Source organism: Triticum aestivum, chromosome 4B (genome assembly GCF_018294505.1).
Source record: "Triticum aestivum cultivar Chinese Spring chromosome 4B, IWGSC CS RefSeq v2.1, whole genome shotgun sequence".
NCBI lineage: Eukaryota > Viridiplantae > Streptophyta > Magnoliopsida > Poales > Poaceae > Triticum > Triticum aestivum.
In genome coordinates, this window is record NC_057804.1 from 240,911,491 (window position 1) to 240,939,071 (window position 27,581).

The following is a 27,581-nucleotide window of genomic DNA, read 5'->3' on the forward strand; positions in this document are numbered from 1 at the left end:
GGAAATTTGGGATACTTTGATTGATATGCACGAAGTTACCGAATCCGTCAAGGAATCCAAGTTGGATGTGCTCCAAAGTTAGCTTGACAAGTTCAAAATGAAGGATGGTGAAGGTGTCGCTGAAAGTACTCTAGGCTTGCACTTATCACAAATGAGATTGCCGGCTTAGGGAGTGAAGAGATGACTGACAGATTCATCATCAAGAAGATCCTAAGAGCATTGGATGGAAAGTATGATACCGTGTGCACATTGATCCAAATGATGCCAAACTACAAAAATCTCAAGCCAACAGAAGTCATTGGAAGAATTGTTGCTCATGAGATGTCACTCAAGGATAAGGAGGAACTTCACAACAAGTCAAGTGGTGCTTACAAAGCCTCAAGTGAAGCCCCCACATTATCAAGCGAGAAACAAACCTTCAATGAAGAATTGATCTTAATGGTGAAGAACTTCAACAAATTCTACAAGAGTAGAAGCAAAGAAAGAAGCTCCAAGTCAAGGTCTTATCATGACAAGAGATCTTCTAGTCGAGAGCACAATTGCTACAATTGTGGGAAGCCTGAACACTACTCCAATGAGTGTACGGCACCCTACAAAAGAAGAGAAGATTCCCCAAAAAGAAGAAGCAAAAGAGAAGAATCACCACCAAGAGAGAGGAGGAGTAGAGATGATCGTTATGAACGAAGACCCTCACGGAGAAGCAAGGATTCGGAAAGGAAGGACAAGTCATCAAGGAGCTACACAAAACGAAGACATCAAGCTCATGTTGGTGAATGGGTATCCGGCTCCGACTCCGACAATCACTCCGAGAGAAGCTATCACTCCGACTCCGAAGATACTCAAGATGAAGGTGTTGCCGGTCTAGCACTTGTGTCAACCAACTCCTACGACATATTTGATTCACCAAATGAAGGAACTGGAAGATGCTTCATGGCCAAAGGTCCAAAGGTAACACATCCTGAGTATGTTGTTTTTAATAGTGATGAAGATGACTTGCTTGTGGATGATGATTTACTTGTTGACAACTCTAGTGATGAATACTATGATGAAACGTCAATTAATCATGCTAATCAAACGAATGACAATGATCAGGAGAAAATTGAGCTTCCAACTAAAGAACTAAACACTCTTAAGTTGGCTCATGAAACTGTCTTCGAAGATCATCAAGAACTTTTAAGGGATCATGAGAAGTTACGCTTTGGAAAGCTCAATCTTAAGCAAGAGCATGAGTTCTAAGGCAATCAATGAAGATATCCGCAAGAAAAGTTCTTCTTACATTGCCAAGCGTTTACTCTTATCTACTTACATGCCTCAAGTCAAGTCTAGTAACAAGTACAAGAAAGATACTACCTCTAGTAGTAATAATAATAATGTTAAATCCAATGTTGTTGCTTCTCGTAGTTCTCTTGATTCCACTAATGATTCTCTTAGCCAAGTTACACTTGAGCAAGAAATAGTTTATTGAAGGGAATTATAGAGAAAGGTGTTTACAAGAGCCTTGCTGGGAGTAAGCAATTCGAGGAAATTGTACGCAAGCAAGGAAGGCACCGGAAGAATCAAGGTGTTGGTTTTGAACGAAAGTTCAGCGCCAATGGAGTTGAGTGGGAAGAAGATCAATACCCCAAGGCAAAGTTTGTTCCTCAACAAGAGAAGTATGATCCTACTTCCTTCAAGGGGACACAAGCTCAAGATGATCTTCCACCAGAAGACCACAAGAACAAAGGCAAGGACAAGCTTCAAGAAGAGATTGATGCATTTGAAGAAGCACCTAAAGCCTCGTTCAGTTGGGTCCCCAAGACTACGTCAAGTTCTACTTCATCAAGTACAACTACAACTCCAAGGATTCCCATCAAGATGATGTGGATCCCGAAGGAGAAGAACTAGAGAGTTCTTGAGGGTGACTCCACCAACATTCTTCACTCATATCATTTTGGCAAGAACAAGTGCACTCAACTTTCACATCTTGCACTAGTTCAAGGAGTGAAAAACGCTCATGTTGGTAAGGCAAGGGACAAGGTAACCTAATGTTTTCATGGACATCATCTTGTGTGTGTATCACTCTATGTCTATGGATATTCTTGTTTGTTCCTTGTGGGACTAACCCATGTAGGCAAGTTGAAAGTGCAACTCACTCCAAAGGATTGCTCCAAATGATCTACATCAACATTGAGCATCTACATCTTCAACACCTACATGAAGTCATCATCGACAAAACTCAAGGTTAGTTCATCCCTCTAAGGGGGGGTCTCACATCTAGGGGGAGCTTAACTCAAAGAATTAAGTCAAAGCAACTCTAATGGTGTGAACACATTAATGCATTATGTAAAAGTGGTAACCCCACTTGAGCTTAAACGATGAGTATAACCTATGATCAAATGTTCTCATTTGACTCCTAAGTCAATATACTCATATATAGATGACCTAGTCATCGCCAATTGTTTGATAGATGCTAGAATTGGTTGTGCATGCTTTGCCACATATTTCAATTGCCATCTTATTGTGTGAGCATGTTGGTGCATATTTTACTCATTCGAGGACATCCACTTGTTGTTTTGTTTGTTTGGATACTTTTCTTTGTGCCAAGTGGATGGACAAGAATGCCTAAGAACCTTCTTTAGCTATTTATGCTTTTCTCGTCTCAAACTCTATTCATGCTACATCACAAAATTTGATCAAGTCAGATTCAAACCACTCTGTGTGAGGAGCACTCGGAGTCCCCGATTCGTCATAGACTTAAACTTCAAAAACATCTTAGTGATTCTCGGTCTGACCGATCCTTCCATTTTGGTCCTACCAAGATCATCAAGTTGATCTGAGTTTTCAATCTCGGTGCAACCGATTTGAACTTTTTGGTCTCACCGATTTGCTGTAACTGAACACAGTTATGCATCTCGGTGCCACTGAGTAGTTCCACTCGGTCACACCAATAGGGTCGAGCTATATAAATAGCCACGGGCAAAATTTTGGAAATTTCTCCGAAACCCTTCGCCCGCGCAACAGCTCGCTCTGCCATCGTGGTCTCCGGATCGTCTCCTCGTCGCCAGCAGCCTCCTGTCGCTCGTCTCCGCCGCCGTCAACGGATTTCGTCCCCGCCGTTGCCGCCGTAGCAAGTCCACCGCCAAGTTAGGGTATGGACTTAATCTTTGTGCTATTCACGTCTGATTCCTGGCACATTGTTTTCATATTGATTCTTGCCACAATTGAAACTCTTCTATCCAGCCAAAGTAGTTCATAGATTAGATCTGATTCAAATTTTTAGGGTTAGGTTTCTGCCGAAACTATCTCGGACCCACCGAGTTGAAAAACTCGGTCTCACCGATTTAGCCTATGCCATTGCACTAGTGACTCTCGCTCTGACCGAGAATTACTAATCGGTGCAACCGGTTTGAGGACTCTGTTAAACCCTAGCAGTTTCGGTACCACCGAACTGAAACTCGGTCCAACCGAGATCATCAGTTTAGGTTCCAAAACTGCTTCGGTATCACCGAGTTTGAAAATTGGTGGATCCAAAATGCTTTCTGTGGAAGACTAAGACTGAACTTTTGAGTCATTCTTTTGCAAAAACCTCTGCATTTTGTGATGCTCATCTTTTCTATCTCAACTATAACTCTTCACAGGGTCAGCAGTCAGCTTTTCCAGTATGTCTGATCCAAGTGATAGCCAGAACAGGTCAGAAGAGCAGATGGACTTGAGTGAGGGCACTAGTCCCTCAACTTCGGATGAAGGGAGCAGAAGTACTCCTAGCAATTTGCCTAAGGCTGCAACTAGGCAAAGGAGTAAAAGAACTTCAGATTCAGAGGATGAAGATTACAAAGCTGAGGAAGATGAGGCTACTTCCAAGAAAGTGGTGCTCAAAAAGGAATATGGCTCAGCAAAGAATACAAAGCCAGGCATGAAGACCAAAATGCCTACAGGAAGACAACCAATGTCCAAGGCCAGAGCATCAACTCAACTGCCTAAAAGGCCTGATCCCAAAGAGCCAGCTGCTGAAGGAAAGAAGAGGAAGGAAAGGGTCAAGAAGACCATGGCCAAAATTGTTGGTCAACCTTCCATGATGGAATAGGAAGAGCTTTCTGCACCAGCTCCAAAGGCAGCTAAGCTTATGGGAGATGCAATCTGATCAGGGGCTGCAACATCCAAGCCCAAGGAATCACCCAAAGCTGCCTCCAAGGCCAAGCAAGTTCCAAAGAGGAATACTAGGAGTATTCCAGCTGCTGAGAAGTACAAGGCCCCAGTGCCCAATGTTGCTGAAGATTCAGAAGAAGAAGGACAGATTCTAAGAAAGCTCAAGCCCAAGATACCAGACCACAATGATGCCCATCCTGTGGCTGAGGACATGAGAATCAGGAAGGATTCAGGGCTGAGACTGTGGAGAATGGAAGATCCATATGCTTCAAGAAGAAGAACTGCTGTTGACTACAGGTTCCACACAAAGGAACATCAGGACTTCTATGAAACAATTCTGTTGGACAAGAAGCCCATAGTCTATGACATGAGGTGGGTTGTCTGGAAATTCATCAAGGAAAATGAACAACACTATCCTGGAGTGCAAGACAGCTTTGTTGCTTGTGGAGTTGCAGATTTTGTTGGACAGAAGTTCACGAACTGGAATGATGAGCTTATCATGCAGTTCTACTCCACAACACACTTTTACCCAGATGGAAGAATAGTTTGGATGTCTGAAGGTACAAGGTACCAGTCCACTATTGAAGAATGGGCAAGTCTGATCAATGCCCCCAAGGAGAATGAGGATGACTTAGACATTTATTCAAAGAAGAAGTTGGGTCACAATTCAATGGCTCACATGTACAAGGAAATTCCAGACAAGGCATTAGAGACTCACAAGTTTGGATCAGTTCACTTTCTGCTGTCAGGGTTGCCAACCACAAATTGGATTCTGAGGCACACTTTGTTGGCCAAGTCTGGTGACCATAACATGATCAGAGGGCATGCCATCAACATGTTGCATGTGTTTGATGTGCCACAGAAGTTCAAAGTCATGAGCCTAATCATTGAAACAATCAAGAGGACTGCAACAGATCAGAAGAGGAGCTGTGGATATGCACCTTAGATTCAAGAATTAATTAACTCAAAGATGGGCACAGGAAAATATCCGTTGGATAAGGAACACTTTGCACTTTATCCAGAGTATGAGGACAATGAGGTTGTCATGAATGAAGATGATCCACAATCAGTTCAAGCTCAGGAGAAGAAGGAGAAGGAAAAGAGGGAGAAGGCTGCCAAGATGCCAACTCAAGAGGAGGCATCTGAATATTTCTTGAAAACCAAACAGGAGCAGCTTGGTTACTTGATAGCATCATATCTGAGGATTGAGAAGGGGTTGGCCACCCTAACTCAAGACCAGGAGAGCCTGGAAAGAATAATGGAACAAAAATTCTATGATCTAGATGTCAAGGTAACTGAGATTCAGTCAATTGTGGAGCAGCTACAGGATGACATGCAGGAGAGGAAGGGCAACACTACCACCAATGTGTTTGCCAGAGTGCCCAGAGTCCAGAGGTCAGTTGCAGTGCCAGTGACAGACACTAGAGAAACAACTTCAGCACCAGCCACTGCCCCTACAGTTCTAGTGCAACTAGCTCCAGCACCAACTCCTCCAGCTCCATCCACTTCAACTGAAGCCTTCATCCAAGGATCCATCTCTACACCACCACCAGAAGATCAAGCCTGAGAGTCGATCTAGCACTATGCATTTTCTATGAACTTTTTGGTAACTTGTTGCCAAAGGGGGAGAAAAATGTATAGATCATAGGCTTCGAGAGAGAGAGTGTGTGTTGCTTTTGTTCTCTCTTGCTTTATTTGGTGGTTTTTCAATCTTTGTTTGCTTTTGGTTGAGATACTATGCTTGTGAGACATTGATGATCATGTGTTTGATCATAAGCTACACTTATGCATGCTTGATATTATCCTATCTATCTTATGTGATCACTCACTATGCCTTGTGATGAGTGCATGTATTGATTGTTTATTATTTTGAGCGCTCCACCAAGATGTATGTGACATGGAAGAGTAACCCATGAGCGTAATTCATTATGCATTTGCAGTCCAAAGCAAATCTAAAACTATGCACAAATTTAGGGGGAGCTCTTGCTTATCACATACTTCTCAAAGCGACGATGTTATTTAAATTTTATTATCATTTGTCGAAGCTTTGATCTATATGTTGTCATCAATTACCAAAAAGGGGGAGATTGAAACTGCAACTATCCCTAGGTGGTTTTGGTAATTCATAACAACATATAGCTCATCGAGCTAATGCTATTCCAAGACTATTATTTCAGGAAAGCTCAATGAATGGCATGGCATGGATGATGAAAGTGGATCCCTCAAAATACTAAGGACAAAGGATTGGCTCAAGCTCAAAAGCTCAAGACTCTTCATTTTGCATTTTAGTGATCCAAGATCACATGGAGTCTATATGAAAAGCCAATACTATCAAGAAGGGATGAGGTGTTTCTTAATGAGCCTCTTGCTTCATGTGCTTAGTGATCTGCTACAAAACCCTCAACTACTTTCCCACATCCACAAATGACCTAAAGCTAAAGCCAAAATCGGTCACACCGATTCTTTCTATCCGGCGCCACCAATTCCAAAAGTCATAGCCACTGCCACAAACCCTAAGCAAATCGGTCTTACCGATAGGGATCTCGGTCTCACCGAGATGGGGTTGCAATCTCTCTATTTCTCTTCATAACGTTTCGGTCTAACCGAAGTGAGCGATCAGTCCCACCGAGATTGCAATGTAAACTCTCTGTTTCCTTTTTGTAACATTTCGGTCTCACTGAAAAGAGCAAATCGATCCCACCGAGTTTACCTGACCAACTCTCTGGAAAGCTTATTACCAAATCGGTCTCACCGAGTTTGTGTAATCGGTCTCACCGAGATTACGTTATGCCCTAACCCTAATCGAATCGGCCTCACCGAGATGCAATGTCAGTCCCACCGAAAATCACTAATGGTCACTAGGTTTACTAAATCGGTCCGACCGAGTTTAACGATTCGGTCCCAATGAGTTTGGTAAATTGTGTCTAACGGTTAGATTTTGTGTGGAGGCTATATATACCCCTCCACCTCCTCTTCATTCGTGGAGAGAGCCATCTGAACGAACCTACACTTCCAACTTACCATTTCTAAGAGAGAACCACCTACTCATGTGTTGAGGCCAAGATATTCCATTCCTACCATATGAATCTTGATCTCTAGCCTTCCCCAAGTTGCTTTCCACTCAAACCCTCTTTCCACCAGATCCAAATCCTATGAGAGAAAGTTGAGTGTTGGGGAGACTATCATTTGAAGCGCAAGAGCAAGGAGTTCATCATCAACGCACCATTTGTTACTTCTTGGAGAGTGGTGTCTCCTAGATTGGCTAGGTGTCACCTGGGAGCCTCCGACAAGATTGTGGAGTTGAACCAAGGAGTTTGTAAGGGCAAGGAGATCGCCTACTTCGTGAAGATCTACCGCTAGTGAGGCAAGTCCTTCGTGGGCGATGACCATGGTGGGATAGACAAGGTTGCTACTTCGTGGACCCTTCGTGGGTGGTGCCGCTCGTGGACTCGCGCAGTCGTTACCCTTCGTGGGTTGAAGTCTCCATCAACGTGGATGTACGATAGCACCACCTATCGGAACCACGCCAAAAACATCCGTGTCTCCAATTGCGTTTGAATCCTCCAAACCCTTCCCTTTACTTTCTTGCAAGTTGCATGCTTTAATTTCCGCTGCCTATATACTCTTTGCATGCTTCCTTGAATTGTGTGATGATTGCTTGACTTATCGTAAAATAGCTAAAATTTGCCAAACTCTAAAATTGGGAAAAGGTTAAGCTTTTATTGGTCAAGTAGTCTAATCACCCCCCCTCTAGACATACTTCAAGGTCCTATAGTTGGGCAGCAGGAGAGAATAGAGAGAGGCCCGGTGATGGTTTCCGTATACCAAAACGTTCACGTTAGAGCAGCAACGGTTCCGCTGTATGTTTGATTGTTGTGCTATCAAACGGACTCCGAATGCGACAAAATTTGGCAGGCGGTCTACCTACACTATAATAAGACCGCACTCCAACCTTCACACCATTCCGAGAACATTTTATGCCATTTATAAAATAATATTTCGGAGGTGCCGCGGGCGCGTGCGAGTGTGTCTAGGCTCAGAACGGACAACGGGGAGAATAGGTGATTGGGCAACTACAAACCGATGCAAGTTTTTGAAAACTATGCAGATGAAATGAACATGATGACATGGCAAAGTGCAACATGCAAGTGATTTGCATGGCAACGACGACGAATAAAGGGAAGACATTTCGCGCATCGGTCTAGGGGTTTCACATGTATAGAAGTGATGGGCGCCCTCCACCACTATATATGTGTAGTTGGCGGCAACGTGACCAAATATAGCTGTGGCGACGACTGCGAAAGTCTGCCACTACACACTCTAAAAAAATCTTAAACAGTTTGGCGCGTGGGTACCCAAATATAGCTGTGGCGGGCGCTTAGTTGAACCCGCCGCAACTATGCAATGGACCAATGGCGGGCATGTGCTACACCCGCCATAGCTGTTTGTCAGCTACGAAGGAATTAGAAATCGTATAGCTATGGCGGGTTCTCGGTCGAGCTCGCCATTGTTACTTGTATAGTAGTGGCGAGCATTTTTTATCACCTGTCATTTCTAGTTTTAAAATAACTATGGTGGGTGCCACGCCTCACCGCCACTCATTTGGGTTCACCTATAAGCCCTTTCCCGATAGTGACTTAAGGTGTTTTGGATATTTTAATATGGACTACAAGGATTGAAATGAGTGAACAAACCACTAAAAGGTGTCTATATACATTCAGTTTAGAATTTTTTTTACTAGAACATCTTATATTTGTGAATGGATGGTACGGTCGTAAATAATTTATGAGTGTATTCTACTGATACTACTCCCTCTGTCCGAAAATACTTGTCGGAGAATTGAGTGTAACTAGATATATTTTAGTTCTAGATACACCCATTTTTATTCATTTCTCCGACAAGTATTTTCGAACGGAGGGAGTATTATTTTACACGTGGTTCGAAAACAGTGTTGGATCCACCACATTTTGACTCGATTCCCTTTGCTAACCCCTTGTACTAGCCGCTGGCCACACTCATTCTCCTCTCGTCTAGCATATCGCTGCCCACTTCTACCTCTATGTGTGCCTCTCCTACCTGATGTCACACAATTATTGCAATTGAAATAATGTCAACATTGTTTGCTTGCATAGCTTGCAAAGAGATTTTCATTCATTGGTCCTCCCCAGTATTTTGTTCTTGGCTAGGTTTGTCTATGTATTCTTGTTCCACAATGTTGTCGGTGGGTAATTCACCAGTTAGTACATTGATGACAAGAGCTTGCTTGCATTTGTATCCATGTATCAAGTGATCCCCACATTTCCTTGGCTCTCTAGCTCTTTGGGTAATTGCAGGAGCTTTGAATTCAGTAGGTTTGTTGCTTGTTCAGAAAATACTGGAGTGGGCTTTGAGAAAGAGATATACTGCTAAATTTCAGCAATGTTTGGATTTCCTCCTGAACATCTACCATCATTTCCTCAAATTTCTCAGTGTATTCAACTATAGAAGAATTGTTCTGCTTGAGAGAGTTGCATTTGTTTTGTCAGGTCATAGGAACTAGAAGTAGAAAACTTTTGCAAAATCTCAGTACAGACTTATGACCAATTAGGTTTCTTGGTTATAATTCCTGATCTTCCAAGCCACACATCGGTCTTTCCTATGATGTGCATCTATGATAAATTCACTTTGTAATCTAGTGGAGTACCAGCCATTTAGAAAAACTTCTCAGACTATCTGATCCAACCACCTAGATTTGTGCTCTCAAAGTTAGGAAAATCCAAACGGGGTCCCTTCGTGATTGACTTCAGGAACTGAGTACACAACTCCTACTCATATTGTTTGTAAAAGCCAATGTATCCTAAATCCTTTCTTTTTCTTTTTTTCGAAAAGAGGGATTACCTCCGACCTCTACATCAAAATGATGCATGCAGCGGACGGGCATTTTGGCTCCCAGGCTCAGGTGAGTTTGGAAGTGAATAGTAAAGTCACCAAAAATAATAAATATTCAAAGAAAAAAAATTGTGGTGAAAGATGGTTGAGTGTGTGATGTCCCTGCAAAACTTTAGCACATTTGAACATTTGACGAGCTCTCAACAAAAAAGACAAATTTGAGATCTGTGAAAAAGTTTATTATTTTGCACTGTTCAGACATGATTTTGTCATTTTTGCTGAGAGCTCGTCAGATGTCTGAATGTGCTGAATTTTTGCACGGACATCATGCAGTCAACCACCTTTCACCACATTTTTTTTATTTTTCTAGTATTTGGTTTGAATTTACTATTCTCAGGTTGTAGATGAGATCGGGAGTCAAATTGGATATTCGGCATGCAGCCATCTTTATTAATTTACTCACCAAAGTCTACCAAAATGAATACAAAGATCAACCCAAAGCCACCTTTGAGGTGAATAAAATAGCTATAGCTACAAGTAAAAAGATGTGCCCTCACCGCATCAATGGACGCCATCTAATCCACTGGCGTCAACAAGCCGCCCGTCTAGCAAGCCGAGAGTACCAACTAGTCTAGGCATCCCATAATGCGCACCACATGCACATGCTCTAGGATCCGCAGCCTTCATCTTCTGCCATCCCATCTTCATGATGGATCATTGCATAGATCTTACCAACCCCATCTGCCGTCAACGTGACCACGATGCCACACAGCGCCAACAACCTGCGTGTGTCCACCAACGCGCGTACAACACTGAGACCCCACTGCTCCATGCTGCTGAGATTCATTGTTGTCGCTATGGTAGATGCAACACCACTCCTCCTTTTTCCCATCCCGCCAACACCTGCTCCAAAATGATGCCCCCAAGAGGGAGTACGATCCTGAAGGCACTCCAGATCTAGTGTTACCCATGGAGCCGCCGGAACAAGGTGATGATGATTGCAACTGACGATGCCTTCGACAAGGAGACGACATCCAAGACTCTGTCGATACTAAAACCGGCTGATATTGGGTAGGGGGTCCTGAGCTATGGATCTAGGAACGATGAGCAGTAGGAGACAAGGAAGACGATGTTTACCCAAGTTCGGGCCCTCTTGAAGAAGTAAAACCTTACGAACTACTTTGATTATACTGATGATGGAGTATCGAGTATAGGTTGATCTATCTCGAGATCGTATGTTGTGTTCTAACCCCTATGGCTGGTAGTTTTGATTGTGTCCCTACGGATTAAACCCTCCGGCTTATATAGGCACCAGGGGTATCTAGGGTTACATATGGTTGGTTTCCCAACTAGTAATAAACACATGGATAGCTGGAGTTTTCTTTGAAGTATACGCCAAGTCTTCAACATTGTTTGTCTTGATCACGCCAGAATTCGTGGCTTCCAGATTCCTTATTGAAAAATGCTTTCGCCCCACTTTATATATAAAGCAATGATCCTCAACAACACGGTACAAACACCCGCCAACACTACACATGCACACACCCAAGGTAGGATACATAGGCGCTGAGCGCAACAACAACAACCCTAGTGTTACAAGAGCAATCGGGGTCCTCAACCGTGAACACGCCACCGCGAAGAGATGAAGCCACATACAACGAATCGTGGGCTCCAAGGCGGCGTGTTCAGGAAGGAAACAACACTGGAGCACCGCCACCACCCGACCCGAGGATCAGAGTTTCCCTTGGAGCAACACGACGGGCACTGAAAGCCGCGGCGACGCCTTCAAGAAGGGAACAAGCTTCGCCGCCACTGGTTCGTCCGAAGATAGAACAGGTTTTCACCCCGGCCAACACTCACCGCCACCGAACGCCATGCCCCGGTGTCCATGCCGCCCACACATCCATGGCCACCGAGTAGGACCTAGCCACGAGCTCTACCCAAGAGCACTGCAGAATCACCACCAGGGCCACCGCCCCGACATCCAAGACTTGGACACCACCTCACTCGAGACACACCGCTACCCCAACTAAAGATGTGGGCGGAAAGGACCCGCCTTTCACACCCCTGAGCTACCCCAATGCTTCCATCGACTCATCCTACTACCAGCCGCGAGACGAGGTCGGTCCTGCTGTCGGGCGCGAGATGAGGTCGGTCCTGCTGCCGGACGTGAGAGAAGGTCGGTCCTGCTGCCGTGCGCGAGGCAAGGACAGTCCTGCTGCTGAGCGTGAGACAAGCTCGGTCCTACTGCCGAGTGTGAGATGAGCGATGGACCGTAGCAGGGTGAGGGCCGAACCATCGACAACGGTAGCGACCAGACGACAATGAGAGGTATTGAAGGTCGCAACGGCCGCCTACAAACAAGCAGACGCCAGAAAACCAGCCGCATCCGACCCATCAAACTATCGTGATGCCGGCTCAACGAATGGAAGCCGGCATGCCCAGATGGCCGAGCTACTACACCGCCGTAGCCCACAGCCGAAGCGGCCGCCACTCCAGGCCGCTGCCCAACCCACGCCGCCCGTCGAGAAAAAGCGTGACCTCCGGCTGGCACACATCCACCACCACCAGCCCTAGCCCGCCTCCAGCCCTCGACCAAAACCAGATGAGAGGAAGGGAGAGACCCACACCTCTACACTGCCAACTGCGCCAGCAGACCACCACCACAAAGATGACCGCCCGCAGCCCAGGCTGCCCGCAGCTCACACCCACCATGTCTGGATCCAACAGCCAGCCTTATGGAGATCGGTGGGCTATAAGCTCGGCCCATGGACTTGGGTCATAGGTTGGTACCCCCAGTCCAGGACACCGACAGTAGCCCCTGAACTTATCTTTGAAGCTGAGGACGGAAGTCCCATCCTTGTACCAATGTTTCCGGCTTGAAGTCTTCGTCTTCGCAAGCAATTTGTTTCTCTAGCTGGCTTTCACTCAGATCCAAAATATTTCTCATCCAAAGCAATTTTTGGGCTTCTCCTTAACAAGATTGCCCACCAACCACATGTTTAAAGGTCATACTTCGGCGTCCGAAGTATTGTGATAGCTTAGCCCAAAGGATTATCACATAGGTGTGACAATGGTTTTTTCCTAACAACTTTTACTAAACTGTCATAACCTATAGCGCGAACTGAGCCAGTTATTGTAACTTGAACGTGGCCTGAGGTAGCTTTCTCATTGGCACGTCCCATCAATGTAGAGATCATGCTCCAGTTTTTAGGAGATATCATCAGTGAATTGTTTCACCCAATGAGCGCATAATGGAACAGAAGGTTGGAACATGGCGATTCATACGATGCAGTAAGGAGACTCTTGGTCTTTTACTAACCTATAAAATAAAATGGTCGCAATCTTGCTTTCCCCCACACTTCCATCTTGGGCCATTGCTTATAGCCTCTAGATCTCTAGCGCCCAGATCCATTCCCAAACCTCCAATTTCCTCCAAGCGCTCGCCTTTCTCTAGCGATGGACGATGCGGAGGTGAAGGGCAACTAGGTGGCCTCCAATGTCATGGAGGGCACCATCAATAAGCTTCGGACCGTGGATCACATATCCCCCGGAGCTGTCTACCGGACACCGGAGCCCGGCTAGTGCATCCCTACTCCCAATCCAGGGGAGAGGGTAGTATTCGTTCACTACCGCATCCGAGGTCTAGGGTTCCCCTCCACCCCTTAGTGAGGGGGCTGATGTTCTTTTACGGGCTAGATTTTCACCATCTAACCCCGAACCCCGTTCTTCATATCACGACGTTTATCACCATTTGCGAGGCTTTCCTTCGCATCAAGCCACACTTCAGCATATGTTTGAAGACCTTCAGCATTAAGCCGGAGAGCAGTGGCGCCCAACTTGCAAAATGTGGCGGGGCCATGATAAGAAAATTCCAGAAGGTGGCCTAGCTAGAGGGCACCTTTGTGGAAACAATCAAAGTGTGGCAGCGGGAGTGGTTCTACATCACCGAGCTGCTCACTGAAGGCCAGACAGCGATCCCCGCCTTCATGGTCGGGCCTCCGTCAAGGCTTATCTCCTAGATCCAGAAGTGCCTCGACTAGGGAAACTCAAATGAAGTGACAGTGCTCCAGAAGATGATCAATCGATGGACACGCCCAACATCAAGCTGATGGATGTGATCCATGTCACGTTCTAGAGCCGCAACCTTCCCCTTCAACTTTGGGCCAGCCTAATGTGGCTATACAAGCCCGAGGATGAGACAACCGTGGACCGCTTCTTCCGTGTCAACCTCGACAACATGTGGACAATTCTCTTCAAGTCGTCCATTATTATTTCCATATCTCATGACTCTTAATAGAGAAATTATATTTTGCCCTCCCATAATCAGACGTGGCGTATCAAGGCAGAAAGAATGAAGTGCCCAACACCATTGCCCGAAGAATCTTGGACTCCTCAGCTCGAAGCTTTACTGGCAAAGAAACCATATGTGGTTCTGGTTAAAGAGAAGGAGACAAAGAAGAAAAGGGAGGGCCTGCTGATCCAAGGTCCTACGGATACTAAATCCGAGGGCACTCATGCCTTTTCTGTCCACGAGGTGGAGGAGGAGAAAGAGGAGGATGACAAGGAAGAGGGGGAAACACGTTCCCCTAAAAGGAAAAGTGGGTGGTATGAGGACATCGAGGAGGAGGACCCTCCTTGGGTCCGCAAAAGGTTTCAGAAGGCCTCTACAAGTCAGCCCAGCTTATTTCCCCCAGTCGAGGTCGTGCCCTCCTAGTCTGAAGGGGATGTGGCACATCTGCGGTGCCGAGAGAGGCCGCCACCGAAGAGGTACCTTAACTATAATTCTTTTATGCAGCATGCTTTTATTAACACATTTTTTACTTATGATGCAGCACTTACTTTTACAGCCCGCAGCGCACCTTCCTCGGTGACAAGACATCGGAAGATGAGCTCCCTCCATCTGAAATGGCGGAGAGTGGGACGGGCATGCAAGCATCTCCCTCCTCCGCACAAGATGAGTTGGCGGAGGTGGTGTTCTGCTATAGCGCCCAAGATGCAATTGTATCCCGATCATGTGATGAATTCATGATTGGGGCAGAATCACATTTCAAGCGCATAGCAAGGTGGATATTATTACAGCATACCATGTACTGAATAGATGAGAATACCAGATAAAGGCTTACACTCCCCACAAGCTACAACATGAATACATGAATAAATCAATACATAGCAATCATCATACAGAAGAGAAGGATCCAACTACGGATGAAATCAAACAAAAAAGAAGCACGACATCCACCCTGCTAATCGGAGGCTCCTGACCGGAAACCCATCCTATGGTCGATGAAGAAGAAGCAGAAGAAAAACTCCAAAAGAAAACATGCACCCCTCTCACGTCAAAGAGTCACTTTACCTATACCTACACCTGTTGTTTTAGTAATCTGTGAGCCATGAGGACTCGGCAATCCCATTACCATGGGTATCAAGACTAGCAAAGCCTAATGGGGATGGAATGGATAAGTGGTGAGGTTACAACAAGCACAAATCATTTTATGGTGGCTAACTTACCAGTACAAGAGTGAGAAGAGTAAACTACGCATAAGAGTCACCAACTAGTAATGATTAAGAAGTGATCCTGAACTACTTATGAGCCAAACATAACCCCACCACGTTCTCTTCCCGAACTCCCTCAAAAAGAGACTATCATAGTTACGCACGCGGTTGGTGTATTTTAATTGGGTTTAGTGTGGAGTTCTCAAATGGATATTACAAATTTCCAAGTCGCCGCATAACCGCGAGCATGGCTTTCGATAAGATTTAAACCTACAGGGGTGCTCCATTATAAATTACCACGCACATCCGATGGAACATCCTCACACCATAAATAACACGATGCTTATGATACAGAATCCCAGTGGACAAGTGACTCGTCAAAGGTACAACTAAACTAGCAAGACCACCTGGTGTGTCGTCACCCCGATAAGAGCCGTGTGTATCTTGCCCTCAGGACAAAACTGTCTATGCATAGTGGACGATAGCCAAAAGACGTTGAGTTGCCCCGAGGCGGCATCACCGACTGCTAGGTAGGTGGGCCAACACTCATGAGGAGCACTGCCCCGACTTTGTTTTTTATGAATCCTTGGGTTAATTACTCCCTATGCAGTTTTAGTTGTTATTAGGCAAATGGTAAAACCAAAGTTGGGCCTTGCTGGAAGAGTTGAACCTAAGCGAATGATTAGGGGGGCCCATAATACCCCACATGTGTTAGGAGCGCTCATCAAGGAACATAACACTGGTAAGATGGAAAATAGGTGGGCAAGAGTGGAACAAAATACCAAGCAAAAGGACGAGCCTTCCACCCTTTACCATGTATATAGATGCAATAGTTAAATAAGAGATATTGTAACATCCCATGATATCCCTTTCCCAACATGGAAGAACCTGCAACTAGCAACGCTATAAGAGGAGCTGAGCAAAGCAGTAACATAGCCAAACAATGGTTTGCTGGGAGGGTAAAAAGGTTAGAGGCTGTTTCATGGCAATTTGGGAGACTGACAAAACAAGTGGTAGGTAGCGTGACACAGCAATAGCATTGAGACAACTAGCAAGCAAAGATAGTAGTGATATCCAAGGTAAGGGTCATCTTGCCTGAAATCCCACTAGGAAGAAGACCGAGTCCATGAAGTAGAGCATCCAACATAGCGGAACCGGAAAGAAGCAAACACCATGGTAAACGCACATAGCATAATCATGACACGATGCACAACTAAGTATAATGCATGTCTGAATTAATGAGGCATGTCATGACAAAGCGATAAACACATACTACAAATTAAGTGGAGCTCAATATGCAACGAGTTGCATATTGACGAAACTCCACATTCAATATTATGTTCGTTCTCATTTATGCTACTGAACAATTTTAAGTGTTGTTAAACATGGCAGGAGGTGAAGCATAATCAAACTACATATCTAGGCAATTTAAATGAGGCCGGAAACAACAAATAACAATTCCGAAAAATCGCCATATTAAAATTTCGAATTTCGTACTGTTTTGACTAAAACACAATTTTATTGTTCTTAAACAGGAAAATAAAGTGGACCATGTTAATCTATTCATTTTTCTAGAACATTTACATATAAAGTTCCTTTAATTCAGAGTTATGGTTATGTAGTTATGAAATAAACCATTCTAACATGTATTTAATGCAAACAACAATTTTAAACTTTTTTAAACATGGATGGAAGTTGGATATTACAAATTTGCATGAAATTCTAAGCATTATATATATATATATATTTGTTCCTTTGATTGGAGTTACCATTTAAGAGATATGAGCATTTAAAATGCATTAAGAATCTGCGAAAACATAAGTACTCCCTATGTCGCAGTTTACATGGCACGCTTCAATTCGCATGCATTTCCATCACCAGAGGGATTTTAGGTGCATTGTGTTTAATGCTCAATTAATTAGGGCGCGGTAACCGCAATCAATCCCACAATTTTCTCTTCATGCATGTGCTTACACGAGGTGGAAACACTTCATGCATGTGTGTACATATTAATTTCTCTAGTAATTAGGCGTTGTAGTATAACCACGATGCTATTTTTTAGTCCAATCGCTAATTTATACGTCTCCAACGTATCTATAACTCTTGATTATTCCATGCGGTTATATTATCATTCATGGATGTTTTACGGAGGGGAACAGGATCATGGAGGATTTCATCATCCTCATTGGTGCTCATACGATGATGCATGCGTAGTTCACCATAGACCTACGGGTCCGTAGGTAGTAGCTAGATGGCTTCTTTTCTCTTTTTGATTCTGAGTACAACGGTCTCTTGGAGATCTACTTGATGTAATGACTTTTTGCGGTGTGTTTGTTGGGATCCGATGAAATTCAAGTTTATGATCAGATTTATATCCACGAATATTGTTTGAGTCTTCTTTGATATCTTATATGCATGATTATTTATAGCCACGTATTTTTTCTCCAAATCTTTGGTTTAGTTAGGCCAACTTGATTGATTTTTCTTGCAATGGGAAGAGGTGCTTTGTGATGGGTTCGATCTTGAGGTATCCTCACCCAGTGATAGAAGGGGTAGCAAGGCACACATGTATCATTGCTATTAAGGATAAAGAGATTGGGACTATTCCTACATGAATATATCTTATCTACATCATTTCATCGTTCTTATTGCATTACTCCATTTCTCCATGAACTTAATACACTATATGCTTGCTGGATAGCGGTCGATGTGTGGAGTAATAGTAGTAGATGCAGGCACGAGTCGGTCTACTAATCTTGGACGTGATGCCTATATTCATGATCATTTCCTTGGATATCATCATAATTATTTGTTCTTCTATCAATTGCCCAACAGTAATTTGTTTACCCACCGTGTGCTATTTTCTTGAGAGAAGCCACTGGTGAAATCTACGGCCCCCATGTCTATGTTTATCATATTTGCTCTCCGATCTATCTTTTACCGTGTTTGTTTTCAGATCTAGTATTCCAAAAACCTAAAGATACCTTGCTGTACTTTTTCTTTACTTATTTTATTTCATTTTTTATTCAGATCTATTTATCCAATCTACCATAAATTTATCTATGTTTTTACCAAGGAGGGATTGATAACCCCTCTTACGTGTCGGTTTGCCAGTATTTGTTCTTTGTGTGCAGGTACCATTTACATAGTGTTGCTTGGTTCTCCTACTGGATTGATACCTTGGTTTGACAACTGAGGGAAATACTTACTGTAGTTGTGCTGCATCATCCCTTGCTCTTTGGAGAAAAACCGATGCAGTCTCTAGCCACGTCAATGGAATTTCTGGCACCTTGCCGGGGAGACATAATCAACATCTATCAAGTTCCTAATCACAAATCTCATCTCCTTGCAATTTACATTATTTGCCATTTGCCTCTCGTTTTCATCTCCCGCACTTCATAGAAATTTGCCTTTTACTCGCCTTCTTTTTCATTCACCTTTTTCTCGTCAGATCTATATTTTTTTCTTGCAATCTTGTTTGGGTAGTCACGATATCTCCAGAAAAATACCAAATTGTGTGATTTTTCCAGTACCAAATAATGTTGAATTTATTAGTACTCTGATTGCTCCCCTGCCATTAGTGCAGAGTCTTGTTATATTAATGCCGCTTTGTTTAATCTTGTTATGAAAGATCAACTTTCCAGTACTTCTAATGAGGATGTCGCATCCCATCTAAACCCATTCGTAGAATTGTGTGATGTGCAAAATAAAAAAAGATGTGGACAATGATATTGTGAAGTTGAAATTTTTTCCTTTCCCTTTGAGGGATCGTGCAAAAATTTGGTTTTCTTCTTTGCCTCACAATTGTATCGATTCTTGGGGCAAGTGCAAAGACGCTTTTATTACTAAGTATTTTCTGCCCACGAAAATTATTTCCCTTAGACTCAAATCATGAATTTTAAGCAACATGAGTATGAACAAGTTGCACAATCTTGGGAAAGAATTAAATTGATGCTAAGAAATTGTCCTACTCATGGTTGAAATCTTTGGATGATTATACAAAAAATTTAAGCGGGATTGAATTTTGTTTCTAGAAATCTTTTAGATTCCGTTGGGGGTGGTACTTTTATGGAGATTACTTTTGGTGAACCTACTAAGTTGCTTGATAATATTATGGCAAAATATTCACAATGGCATACCTAATGAGCACCTACTAGTAATAAAGTTAATTCGGTTGAAGAAATTAGTACTTTGAGTGAAAAAGTTGAGGCTCTTATGAAATTGGTTGCTAGTAAAAAAATGCTCCTATTGATCTTGAAATGTGCCTTTGTCTACTTTGATTGAGCAAAATAGTGATCCCATAGATGTGAATTTTGTCTCATGAAACAAATTTAATAACAATGCTTATAGAGGTAATTTTAATCCTAGGCATTTTCCTGGAAATTCCCCTAATAATTATGACAATTCCTATGGTAATTCATCTTAATATAATAATAGGAACTCCTCTGATCTTGGGAGTAATATTAAAGAATTTTTCAATGCTTAAAAAGTTTTCAACACTATGATATAAGAAAAGTTGAGTAAGATTGATGATATGTCTAGAAGCATTGATAGAATTTCCCATGATGTAGAAAATATCAAGATTAATTTTTTTTCCACCTAAGGTTGATTTGAATGAATCAATTAAATCTTTGTATGTTTCTGTGGATGAAAGTAAGAAAATAACCGCTATGCTTAGAGCTAAAAGAGAATTTTTAGAAAGGGCATTTTCTATCGACTGCCTTCATAAGAATGATGAAGATCTTAAAATGATTGTTGTTTCTTCTATTGATTCCTTGTTTAGTAAGATTAAAATTGATGATAAAGGGAGTGAAGACGAGTAAACTTTAGCTAGAAGGTGTCCTAATGATTCGGAGGGTGAAAATCTTGATGAAAAAATTGATAAATGTGGGTTTGAAGAGGTCAAAACTTTAACTAGTGATGTGCCCACTCTTTTGGATTACAAAGACTTTAATTATGACAATTGCTCTTTGATTGAATGTATTTCTTTCTTGCAATGCATTATAAATTCACCCCATGCCTATGAACAAAATAAAGCTTTTACTAAACATATTGTGGATGCCATGATGAAATCTTTAGAAGAAAAGTTGGAATTGGAGATGTCAATTTCTAGAAAATTATATGATGTGTGGGAACCTACCATTAAAGTCCAGATTAAAAATTATGATGTTTTGCTTTATGTTATTTGGGTGCTAGTGTTTCCACAATTCAGAAATCTTTATGTGATGTGCTTGGTTTTACCAATATTGAAGAATGTTCTCTTAATTTGCACTTGGCAGATTCTACTATAAAAAGCCTTTCGGAAGAATTAATTATATTCTTATTATTGTAAATATGAATAATGTGCCCATAGACTTTATTGTTCTTGATATTGATTGCAATCCTTCTTGTCCCATTATACTTGGTAGACCATTTTTACGCACTATAGGTGCCGTGACTGATATGAAAGAAGGGAATATTAAATTTCAGTTTCCACTAAGAAAGGGTATGGAACACTTCCCTAGAACAAGAATTAAGCCACCATATGAATGAATCATGAGGGCATCCTATGGGGCGAAACTAAAGATGACAATACTTGAATCTATGCATTATGCCTAGCTGGGGGCATACAACGATAACGCTTGTTGGGAGGCAAACCAATGAATAAAATTTATTTATTTTTCCTTTTTATTTCTGGTCTTGAGTGTTTGCGCAATTATGCCTTAGTTATGATCATGTCTTTTATATTTAATTAGTGTTTGTGCCAAGTAAAGCCTTTGGGATAGCTTTGGGTGATAGTTGATTTGATCCTGTTGAAAAATAGAAACTTTTGCGTCCAGTAACATAATTGTTTATATTCACAGAAGCGAAAAAAAATTCTGATTTTTTACACAAGATTGATATACGAATTTCCTCTGTTGTCCTAATTTTCCAATATTTTTGGAGTTACATAAGTATGAGTAAAATTCGCATCGTTACAGAATGTTCTATTTTTGACAGATTTTGTTTTCTTTGCATTGTGTTCTTATTTGGTGAATCTATGGATTATATCGGGGGGGGGGGGTATAAGCCATGGTAAAGTTAGAATACAATAGGTATAATTAAAAAACAAAATATGAATGGGTTTTCAAGAGTACTTGAGCAAAGATTGGTTTTACTATACTAACGGATCTCACCAAGCTTTTGTTAAGTTTTGTGTGATTGAAGTTTTCAAGTTTTGTGTGAGATCTTGATGGATGAAGGAATAAGGAGTGAAAAGAGCCTAAGCTTGGGGATTCCCATGGCACCTCAAGTTAATATTCAAGGAGAACCAAACAACTAAGCTTGGGGATGCCCCGAAAGGCACCCCCTCTTTCTTCTAATAACCATCGGTAATTTTACTTGGAGCTATATTTTATTCATCACATATCATGAGTTTTGCTTGGAGCGTCTTGTATTATATGAGTCATTGCTTGTTTTCATTATTAGTTTGTCACAATTGTCCTTGTTGGACACACCTATTTGAGGGAGACAAATTATGCTATGATTTGTTCGAATTTCTCTATGTGTTTCACTTAAATTTTTTGAGCTATGGAATTGCTCTACTACTTCATTTATATATTTTTTAGCATGGTGTGCTTTAATATTTTTGAAGAAATACTCTCATGCTTCACTTAGATTTATTTGAGATTTAGTAAATTTTTGAAGAAATTCTCTCATGCTTCACTTATATTATTTTGAGAGATGAAAATTTTTATGCTCATGTTCTTCACTTAAATTTGTTGAGCTTATCAAAAGCAAGTGCAACATATGAAATTAGTCCCAAAGTGATAGATATTCAAGAGGGATATAATAAAAACTTTCATGAAGATCATTGGACAAAATAAACTTGATTGTTTCTAATAGTTTTGAGATATGACGATAGTAATATGTGAGCCATGTTGGTGAGTAATTATGCTTCAGTAAGAATATTGGTGTTAAGGTTTGCAATTCACTATGCAAGCACGAAAGTCAATAGTTATGCAATGAAATTACATCCTACCTTTTGTGTATTATTTGGTGTTAGTTATGCTTAATGCTCGTTTATGTGAATTTTTGTTTCTTGGTTGGTTGCTTCTCAATCTATTTGCTAGCCTCTATTTGTATTAAGTGGGAATACTACTTGTGCATCAAAAATCTTTAAACCCATTTTTGCCATATGAGTCCATCGTACCTAGATATATGCAGTATTTTCATGCCATTCTAATTAAATTTGTATGTGCCATCTCTAATTTTCAAAATGAATTTCCTTTTTGTGTGCCGTATCGCTCATGAAGCGGTAGGGTGTGGCCAATATTTTTTCATCCTAGATGTGTTATTCTCAAGATGAGTATTTATTCACTTGTCATTGCACGAGAGTATGGCGGTAATATGGATGCCCAATCCCGAAATGAAAAATAAATTTACTTTATGTTGTCAAATAATAAATTCCTTGGAAAGTGATGGTATGGAAGGCACCCGTGGATACGGTTAGCCATGGATTGTGAAAGAATGGTGGAAAAAGGAATAAACTTTATTTTCTGTTTGGGAACCACCAATGATGTATTTAGCATGGAAAGTATTGGGAACTACTGAGTCATTTTCGTTGACGGTAAAAGCACGCCTCTCAAAAAAAATTTATCTCTCAATTTAAGCTTTGAGCTCTGGCACCTCTATAAATCTCTGCTTTCCTCCACGAAGGGCCTATCTATTTATTTTTGACGTTTTTATTTTTATTTGAGTCTCCATCTTCTCTTATAAAGCACCAACTACGGAGCCCTATGATCGTACTTGAGCATTGGATGTAGCTAATATTCGAGTGTGTTTCATGAATGCATGAATGATTGAGCATGATGGGCTAGGGATAACTTTCTTTAGTGTTGATATTTTGAAATACATGGTTGCTTGTTGATATGCTTGAGTATTAAAGTCTTCATGTCAAATATAGACTATTGCTTTGAACCATCTAAAATTCCAAAGGTCCATGCTACAAAAGAAAAGAATATGTGATGAACATGTTAGGCAACATTCCACATCAAAGATTCCGTTTCTATCATTTACCTACTCGAGGAAGAGCAGGAATTAAGCTTGGGGATGCTGATACGTCTCCAACGTATCTACAATTTTTGATTTATCCTTGTTGTTATATTATCATTCTTGGATGTTTTACAGTTGTTTTATAGCAACTTTATATCATTTTTGGGACTAACCTATTGACATAGTGCCCACTGCCAGTTGCTATTTTTTCTTGTTTTTTACTTCACAGAATATCCCTATCAAAGAGAGTCCAAACGCAGCAAAACTTTTTGGAGATTTTTTTGCACCAGAAGACAACTCAGAAGCCAAGGAAGCACCTTGGGGGAGGCCCTTGGGGCCCACAAGAGACCAGGGCACTCCAGAGGCCCCTGGTGGGCCCTGATGGGTTGTGGGGTCCATGAGGGTCTCCTCCAATGCCACTTAGATCTATAAATACCCAAATATTCCAAAAACCCTAGGGGAGTTGATGAAACACAGTTCCAGTTGCCGCAATTTCCACAGCCATGAGATCCAATCTAGAGGCCTATTCCGGCACCTTGTCGAAGGGGAACACGATCACAGAGGGGTTCATCATCCTCATTGCTGCTCATCTGATGATGTGTGAGTAGTTCACCATAGACCTACGGGTCTATAGGAAGTAGGTAGATGGCTTCTTCTCTCTTTGATTCTCAATTCAACAGTCTCTTGGAGATCTATTTGATGTAATGACTTTTTGCGGTGTGTTGTTGGGATCTGATGATGTTCGAGTTTATGATCAGATTTATATCCATGAATATTATTTGAGTCTTCTTTGATCTCTAATATGCATGATTATTTATAGCCTCATATTTTTTCTCCAAATCTTTGGTTTAGTTAGGTCAACTAGATTGCTTTTTCTTGCAATGGGAAGAGGTGATGTATGACGGGTTCAATCTTGAGGTGTCCTCACCCAATGACAGAAGGGGTAGCGAGGCACGCATGTATTGTTGCTATTAAGGATAAAAAGATGGGGTCTATTCCTACATGAATAGATCTTGTCTACATCATGTCATCGTTCTTATTGGATTACTCCGTTTCTCCATGAATTTAATACACTAGATGCATGTTGGATAGCGGTCGATGCATGGAGTAATAGTAGTAGATGCAGGCGGGAGACGGTATACCAATATTGGACGTGATGCCTATATTCATGATCATTGCCTTGGATATCGTCATAATTATTTGTTCTTCTATCAATTACCCAACAATAATTTGTTGACCCACCATGTGCTATTTTCTTGAGAGAAGCCACTAGTGAAATCTATGGCCCCCGGGTCTATGTTTTATCATATTTGCTTTCCGATCTATCTTTTATCGTATTTGTTTTCAGATATATTCTTCCAAAAAACCAAAAAATACCTTGCTGCACTTTCTCTATACTTATTTTATTTCATGTTTCATTCAGATCTATTTATCCAATCTACCACAAATTTATCTATCTTTTTATCGAGGAGGGATTGAAAACTCCTCTTACGCGTCGGGTTGCAAGTATTTGTTCTTTGTGTACAGGTATCATTTGCATAGTGTTGCTTGGTTCTCCTACTGGATTAATACCTTGGTTTCACAATTGAGGGAAATACTTACCGTAGTTGTGCTGCATCATCCCTTCCTCTTTGGGGATAAACCAACGCAGTCTCTAGCCACGCCACTAATCTCCTTGGTCCCAGAGATTGTTGAAGCGCGCCGTGTGAACCATGATGGAGGGAGTAACAAAACTAATAAAAGAAAGGAAAGAATTTGGGGCTTCCTCGGCCAAACCTAGAATAGTGTAGTGGCCCACTCAAGTATCCCAGCCTAGTGGTTGTGCGTTCGAAGAAAAACAGAGGCATAACGAAATTGCGATCACTAAGAATCAATCCCAGGACCTCCAGGTGGAGAATGGCTGCGCTAGCCAGTAAGGTGTCTTGTGATAGTGATTGAGAGGGGCTCGGTATATATGAAACGAAGTTAGAAGCTGATCCACTAGGGGCAAAATCTGCAGAAAAATGGTGAGGCCGTGGGAAGTTGATCCCTGGTCACAAGGATGCAAGTGAGTTGTGCTAACCACTAGGCCTAACTAAACATTGTGATGAAATCACATATTTGTGAAGCATACCAATGGACGGATCTAAACAAGAACAGTAAAAGAAAAACTCAACCCGCTGTACTCACGATAGAGTAGGACAGAGGCGAGCTGGGGCTTTCCTGGGCGTGATGCAGCGCGTGTGTAAGAGAAGATCGGGCGCGTGGGCATGCATGTAGGAGCGCGTGAGGGCGACAGTGCGATGGAAAACCAAGTAAGGAGGCCAGTCACGAGTTTGAGCTTGCTGCCATGGTTATCCATGGCGAATAGCCTCGGGTTGGAATGGGCGATGCCTACAGAGCGTAGAATTGAGCAGCAAAGGTGGGAGATGAAGCGGCTACTCACCATGGGTTTGAGGGTAACGATGAGGTGGCCGAGAGATGAAGGAGACGGCGACGACGAGCTGCTGGTCGGGGCGACGTCCTTGGGTCCAAGAAGCAGAAGAAGCAGGGGAAGAAGCCATCTATGGACTTGCGTCCTGGCCTTGGATCCCAGCGGGAATGGGGGCGTGGAGGTGTCGTGGTGCGCGTGAAGGAAGAAGGGGCCGTCGTTGGAGCTACTATGCCAGAGGAGAGTTCCGGCTTGCCTTGGCATGCCGTCGGGAATGAGGCAGCGGAATGCGTGGTTGCCCCTTACCTGTGGTGATAGCGGAGAGGAAGGCAAGGGGGAGGTTAAACCCTAGGGCTGGGTGTTGGATTTATACGGAGGGGCGTGGGCGTCGTTGTAAGACACAGTGGCCATGTGCGCTACCCTCCAGTTTTACTATGAGGGGGAGCTGGCGAGAGGAGGAAGAAAAAAGAGAGGAGGGTGTCGATGGTAGATGGGCCCTGCATGTTGCCTATCATGGTAGTTACCAGGGAGGATAGGATAGGCAGCGTCTGGGCTGAACAGGGAGCTGGAGGCCCAAGGGGCACTGTCGGTGTCAAAACCGGTGGATCTCGGGTAGGGGGTCCCGAACTGTGCGTCCGAGGTTGATGGTAACAGGAGGCGGGAGACACGATGCTTACCCAGGTTCGGGTCCTCTCTATGGAGGTAATACCCTACTTCCTGCTTGATTGATCTTGATGAATATGAGTATTACTAGAGTTGATCTACCACGAGATCATACTGGCTAAAACCCTAGAAGTCTAGCCTGTATGATTATGATTGCATCTACGGACTAAGCCCTCCGGTTTATATAGACACCAGAGGGGACTAGGGTTGCACAAAGTCTGTTACAGAGAAAGGAATCTTCATATCCAGGCGCCAAGCTTGCCTTCCATGCCAAGGAGAGTCCCGTCCGGACATAGGTGAGAGTCTTCGATCTTGTATCTTCACAACCCATCAGTCCAGCCCATGTCAATAGGCCGGACGCCCGAGGACCCCTTAATCCAGGACTCCCTCAGTAGCCCCCGAACCAGTCTTTCAATGACGACATGTTCGGCCCGCAGATTTTCTTCAGCATTGCAAGGCTGGTTCCTCCTCTGATTACTTCAAAGTACCCAACTTAAAGAGCAATATTTGGCTTTCCATTTAATGTCACGCCCATCGGCTTCCACACCTTCATGGCTTCAGCTTCCACGTGTCGAGCGAATACGAGAGGTCGGGGTATTTTCGCACATATCACCCTGACCATGTAAGAAAGGTGTCTATTTAAAGAGATTGAGATATTCAGATCCATTCCACACCAAGCGAGGAATCCTCAGAGCTTGCTATGAGAAACCATTCCAACATGGCTAGCGCTCCCAGCTCTTCCTCCCATCCCACGGACCCGGAAAAGGCGATTGGGAGAAATGTACCGTATCCCACAGTCACCTAGTGAAGCTGCAGACATAGGGATTTCTTTCCCCCGCGGATCTAGGCCCTGTTCGAGCAGGATTGACTTCCTTGAACGGCAGGGCTCAAGCGTAGAATTTCCCCAATCCATCCAGGGGGAACGAGTGTGCTTTGTTCCCTACTTGTTGAGAGGCGTTGGATTTCCAATCTACCCGTTCCTCCGAGGACTTCTAGAGTATTATGG